Source organism: Danio rerio, chromosome 16 (assembly GCF_049306965.1).
Source record: "Danio rerio strain Tuebingen ecotype United States chromosome 16, GRCz12tu, whole genome shotgun sequence".
In the NCBI taxonomy this organism is placed as follows: domain Eukaryota; kingdom Metazoa; phylum Chordata; class Actinopteri; order Cypriniformes; family Danionidae; genus Danio; species Danio rerio.
In genome coordinates, this window is record NC_133191.1 from 4,021,878 (window position 1) to 4,028,749 (window position 6,872).

General features: G+C 37.8%; 1 long non-coding RNA gene across 1 annotated transcript; it reads left to right on the forward strand.

Moving 5' to 3' along the window:
- The first annotated feature begins 927 nt into the window (after window positions 1–927).
- On the forward strand, window positions 928–6,375 carry LOC141378124 (uncharacterized). The gene is made up of 2 exons (XR_012391859.1): window positions 928–1,221; window positions 5,802–6,375. It is a non-coding gene; the product is annotated as an uncharacterized lncRNA (long non-coding RNA).
- The last annotated feature ends 497 nt before the right edge of the window (window positions 6,376–6,872 follow it).

The following is a 6,872-nucleotide window of genomic DNA, read 5'->3' on the forward strand; positions in this document are numbered from 1 at the left end:
AATAATATAATATATAATTTAATATAATCAAATTTAATATAATACAATTTAATGTAATAAAATAAAATATAAGATAATATATAATATAATTTAATATAATCAAATATAATATATAATATTATTTAATATTATGAAATCAAATATAATATAATATATAATTTAATATAATCAAATATAATACAATATAATTTAATGTAATGAAATCAAATATAATATAATATTATCAAATATAATATAATATAATCAAATATAATCAAATATATTATAATATAATATAATATAATATAATATAATATAATATAATATAATATAATATAATATAATATAATATAATGGTTTTATTTTAATTATTCATTTAATCATTTCTTTTCTAAATGTTGTATTTTATTTTTAAGTTTAAAGATGTGATACATTTTTAAATATAAATGAATGTAAATCAATTTTGAATGTAATGAAATACAATATTATAATATTCATTCATAAATTTTCCTTTGGTTTAGTCCCTTCATTAATCAGGGTTCGCCACAGCGGAATGAACCACAGACTTACCTAGCATTTGTTTTACGCAGTGGATGCCCTTCCAGCTGCAACCCATCACTGGGAAACACCCATCCACTCACACTCGCACACATAAACTATGGCCAATTAAGTTTATTCAATTCACCAATAGCACATGTGTTTGCAAACAAAACTATACAACTATACAAACTCCACATAGAAACGCCAACTGACCCAGCCAAGGATCGAACCAGCAACCTTCTTGCTGGGAGGCGATCGTGCTACCCACTATATTTGGTCTTTTATTTTAAGAGCTGTTATGCCTGACAGTAAAGCGTCTCTTGGTCTCAGCAGGAGTTTGTATGTTCACACTCAGCAGCTCATTCCTGTCTGTCGGGTATAAACGGGGACTCTGAAAGCAGGCAGGATGAGCTGGTAGGGAGCAGGACCTGAGGAGCAGCTCTGACGGGTCGTGAGATCTCTGAGGAGACCCCATCTCATGGCCGATGAGCAATTCATCTGGAGTTAATGTGCTGCAGCTGTGCTCTAATGAGCTGAGGCCAGAGGAGAGACTCCACACCGCTGCGACACGCTCTGCATTCATCACTTCGACTCCTCCGTTTCACACATCCAAAACCTGGATATCACACCATCAGGCCACACGGGTCTCACACTGTCCACAGCTCCAACGTCACGTCTGTGTTTCTAGATGTCGGATTTCAGGTCAGAACAAAACGAATGTTTCATTTGACATCAGATGCTCATTTGATGGTTCTTTAATGTTGTTAATGAAATGTCTTGGTCAGATTTATCAGTGGTATAGACCTTTTTCTTGGAACGCAAAATTACCCATTATGCTTTGCGTGTATGCGCAAGGAGAATGCGAAGAACTTCCGGTCGGCAGCTGATGCATGTAAACAGTCACATTTGGACAGCTTTGAAACGATAGTTTTAATCTATTTTACCTGCTTTTATCCTCTTTGAACTAATACTGTTGTCCATCAGCACCATCTCCTGGACTGATCATTTAAAGAAATGCGATCTAATAGGATGGAAAACAGCTGCTGTGAGGCGTTTTCCCCTCGTTGTCAGACGGCATCTTCTGCAGTTTAAATGAAGCCTCGTCATCGCTAAAGTCAACAGTTTCTCTTTATTTCAAATATATAACCAGCCCAAACAAATGTAATTCACCAAAATGTTTGACACACACACGTAGCCTGTACTGTGCCACTGATACACTGATTTAATAACCGTGACAAAGTGAAAATATAGGCTAGTGTCATTTCGGAATGACAGAAAAACACAAACCGTGGTGAATACAACACACGAAATAAAACACAAACGGCTCGCAATTAGAATGAACAGCAAATCAGCCAGCAGAGGATCAATAACAGACTTTTATTGGTCATTTTTGTAAATTGCACGACTTTCATACCTGTTAAGTTTCATGCCAGTACTCTGGTTTGCTCTCTCTCTCTTTCTCTCTCTCTCTCTCTCTGTGTGTGTGTGTGTGTGTGCGTGTGTGTGTGTTAAAGAGCCGCCGAGCTAACAGCTGACAGGCCGGGATCACACACACACACTGTACGTTATTTCTGACGGCAGACACGTGAACTAGGAGAACGTTTTTCTCGTATTTCTGACGTGCTTGAACCACATGTGACAGATTATAGCGGCTTTAACAGACACATTTCTAAGTTGTGTGTCACAAAAACACTCTGTAATACATTAAAAACGTTATTAAAACCCATTTTCGGAGCGCAAATTACCAGTTGTACACGCTGTAAACGGAAGTTTTTAGCATCCCTGCTAAAAATCCAGCTTAAACCAGCCTAGGCTGGTTGGCTGGTTTTAGCTGGTCGACCAGGCTGGTTTTAGAGAGGTTTTGACCACTTCCTGGCTGGTTTCCAGCCATTTCCAGCCTGATCTTAGCTGGTCAGGCTGGAAAATGACCAGCCAAATCCAGCTAAAACCAGCTTGACCAGCCTGGTTTAAGCTGGATATAGCTGGTTTTGGCTGGACTCCCAGCTTGGTTAGGCTGCTCAAGCTGGTTTTAGCTGGTCATCTCCCAGCCTGACCAGCTAAGACCAGGCTGGAAATGGCTGGAAACCAGCCTGGAAGTGGCCAAAACCCCTCTAAAACCAGCCTGGTCGACCAGCTAAAACCAGCCAACCAGCTTAGGCTGGTTTAATCTGGATTTTTCAGCAGGGATTCTACCGGAAGCCGCTGGTCGATATGGCGCCCTCCATGCAGCAGCCATGAAAAAGGTCTATACTGTAAAGAAATATTTGTTCATTAACAGCTGCAGTATATTGTGATTCAGATGTTTTGTGAATTGCATTATGGGAGTTTTATTTCTTCCTTGTCTACTTTTCCTGTTGAAAATACCTCTCTACAGTTTTTAACTGAGAGACTTTTGTTGACATTTTAGAGAGAGAATATGAAAATTACATATAATATATAGAAAAGTGTATTAAAGGGGTGGTCCACCAGTACTACGAAGTCGCATTTTAAACTTTAGTTGATGTGTAATGTAGCTGTGTGAACATAAACAACATCTCTGAATGTAAAACGCTCAAAGTTCATCCAAAGGGAGACGTTAGCTTTTACAGAGTTAGCTTAGCAAAGCCTACAGCAAACAAAGTTTGGGAACTACATACACTAAATACATCCGGGCTAGTGAGATCACAAGCACTTCAGGTTAGGCACATTCACCACACGCAGTGTTGGCCAGTAGTGCTGCTACAAGTAGTGATGATACTAGCTTAACTACATTTCTCAGTAGCGTGGCGGTAGCGTCACTACTTTCTAAATCAAATAGCTTTTCAGTAGCGAAGCTATTTAATTAGTCAAGTAGCGCAGTAGCATTAACACAAGCTACATAGCGCAGTAGCATTAACACAAGCTACATTTTTGGTGCAGTTTGTTGGTACAGGTGCAGTTTGTTGTCAGAAGGCAGTTGTTTTGCTTGCTGATTATTATGCTAGTGCTTCCGTGATTTCTACAACCTTAATGTTTATACACCGGTAATTCATCTATTCACCTAATTCTCCGCTGACGAGCGGGGGCTGCCATTTGAATCTTTTTGGCTTGAGACTTCCGGTCTCATTCACTTCCATTCAATTTTTTGACGTTAAAAACTGCTCATTACGCTGCTTGATGTTGCATTTTGATATTTTCTTATTATATTATTCTACTTGGTCTGTATAGTCCTGCAAACATTTGTTTGTAGAGCAAGTAGTTTGACTGTTTTATTTATTTATAGTCATTTCTCCCATAGGCGACTGAATCGGGAAGTTCTAAGACAATCGCGAAAACAGGCGCACTTACGCATTTTAGAATAAGGTTAATAGCAGAGGGAGCTAAAATGTCGTCTTCTGTTTCTGTATTTATGATTCCAAAGGACATGACACAGAGAGAGAAGTGCTTATAATTTAATTTTAATTATGTTCCAGAGAATTACACAATATATAAAATATATAGCTAGCATTTGACAATGGAGAGCTTCCAGAATCTCTCCCAGTTTAGTGCTGGATTCTTGTCTGGATGACTTGGCAACATTGATGAAATTTAAGGGTAAATAGAGCACGCATAATGCCAACAGGGGTCACTCATACTCGTGTATCAAATGACAAACAGATAATTTAGCAAAACAGGCAAGCAGTGGTGCAAAATGATGAGATTATATGTGTATGTTTTTTACAACACAGATTCATTGTGGATATGTAACCATGTCTACACTTCTGGAGAGCATGAATTATGTAGCCAGAGGTACAATTGAAGTCAGAATTATTAGCCCCCCCTGAATTATTCGCCCCTCTGTTTAATTTTTTTCCCCAATTTCTGTTTAACGGAGATTTTTTTAAACACATTTCTAATCATAATAGTTTTAATAACTCATTTCTAATAACTGATTTATTTTATCTTTGCTATGATGACAGTAAATAATATTTTACTACATATTTTCAAGACACTTCTATACAGCTTAAAGTGATATTTAAACGCTCAACTAGGTTAATTAGGTTAACTAGGTAGGTCAGGGTAATTAGGCAAGTTGTATATATTGTTATAATATAAATTGTATAACGATGGTTTGTTCTGTAGACTATCGAAAACAGAATTAGCTTAAAGGTGCTAATAATTTTCGCCCTAAAATGGTTTTTAGAAAATTAAATACTGCTTTTATTGTAGCCGAAATAAAACAAATAAGACTTTGTCTAAAAGAAAAAATAATATCAGACATACTGTGAAAATTTCATTGCTCTGTTGAACATCATTTAGGAAATATTTAAAAAAGGAAAAAAAAAATTCAAAGAGGGGCTAATAAATCTCACTTTAACAGTACATCTGGCTATTTTGTCTTTAAAACGAACGTTACGGTGCGGTATGACATCGCTGATGCCTTCCATTCTGTTTAGCGCTACCAGCTGACCACTTACCTTCGCATGGATGTTACCAGTTTGTCCAGTGGCTTGCCTCGTACGTTGCCGAACTTGGGACGTGGAGCAAAGTTACAGTAATGACGTTAAACAAAATTATATCATTTAGATATTATATGGTATCTTGCTACCATATCAAAGTGAAAAGGTATTATACATTATTAGAATTATCAATATTGGAAATATTACAGTATTATAATGTGCTGTGCATTAACAGGATTTTGTCTGGTAATAAATGTGGTTTTTCGTATATTTTTTGTTTGCTTTTCAATAAGAGCTAACACAGTAACTGTATCTATTTCCGGCTTAGTCCCTTTATTAATCCGGGGTCGTCACAGCAGAATGAACCGCCAACTTATCCAGCACATGTTTTACGCAGCGGATGGCCTTTCAACTGCAACCCATCTCTGGGAAACATCCATACACACTCATTTACACTATGGACAATTTAGCCTACCCAATTCACCTGTACCGCATGTCTTTGGACTGTGGGGGAAACCGGAGCACCTGGAGGAAACTCATGCGAACGTGGGGAGAACATGCAAACTCCACACAGAAATGCCAACTAACTCAACTGAGGCTTGAACCAGCGACCTTCTTGCTGTGAGGCAACAGCACTACCTACTGCGCCACCACGTCGCCTTACCTCACACATTCATATGCAAATCATGGGTTTGGTTTTATATCATGGCATTTTGTGATGTATCATTAGTGCTTTATCGACTTTATTGAACGTGTCATTACAGATGGGGGTTTTGGATTGGGGCAACCATCAAGAAGACATACAGTTTTTCATAATTACATACAATTTTCCCATTCATCCTTTCCCCTGCTGATTGTTTGTTGTTGGCTTTTCCCCTCACCCAGATGCACCGCTTTTCTCCTCTTAATCGTCCCTCATTCCCTTCCCTGTGATGGACACACGTGTGTTTTTTCCTGTCAGCAATGAACAGTAATCCTACATGAACACAGACAGTTCACACACCAGTCAAGCCTGCATGGCTGATCTGAAGAGCTCTGAACTAACAACTCGAACAGAGCATTACTGATTTAAGTACCGTACAGTCATCAGGGACACCATGATCTCATTAGTATTCATAGCTATTTGTATGTTAAGTGCCATTCGAGTGCATACTGTACTTGTGTTTGTATGTTTGCCATTGTATATCTAAAAAGCTACAGTGTTTTATGGAGGCCTTGTTGCAATTGTATATGTCAGTACTGAGTAATGTTATTTATTTTTTAAGATTTGATTCAGGGTTATTGCATATGATTATGTATCAATTGCAATTGTTAGTATGTGATGTGAACACTCAAAAATATGTATGCTGTTTGTTCAAACTACCTATTTAAAATGAGCTGAAACAACACAATTCTTGAGGTTTTTTTATGTTCAATTCACTTAAATTTGTATAAAAAAATAAAAAAAACTAATAAGCTATTTTAATTCCTTCATGTTGCCCCAACACAAACAGATTGTGTGGAACCCAGCTGTCTTTGTCGCATATAAAGTGCACTTATACTTCATAAAAATGTTTTATTGTTAAACAGATGTAATGCATTCACCTAAATATAAATGAATACTATTTATTAGTGATGGGTCGCTCATGAATGATTCGTTCATTTTGAACGAATCTTCAATGTGACTCGGGAACTAAGGCTGTTTCTCAATTCAAAAACGCAGAGAACGGACTTGCGTTCTTGTGGAGACCGGTCTTGCCAGGTGTCCTCGGAAGAACGAACTCAGGAGACAGCGAGGGCAGAGAACGCGTCCTTTGAGAAATGAGATGGTGCGCTCTTCCTGATGGTCACGTGACCTTCACGCCTTTTAAATGGAAATTACTTAAACTTTACAACATTCATACAACGATTTTATGGCTGTTTCTCAATATGCGTTTTTCAGTGGTCTTGCGTCCTCGTGTTCTCGTGCAACGTCAT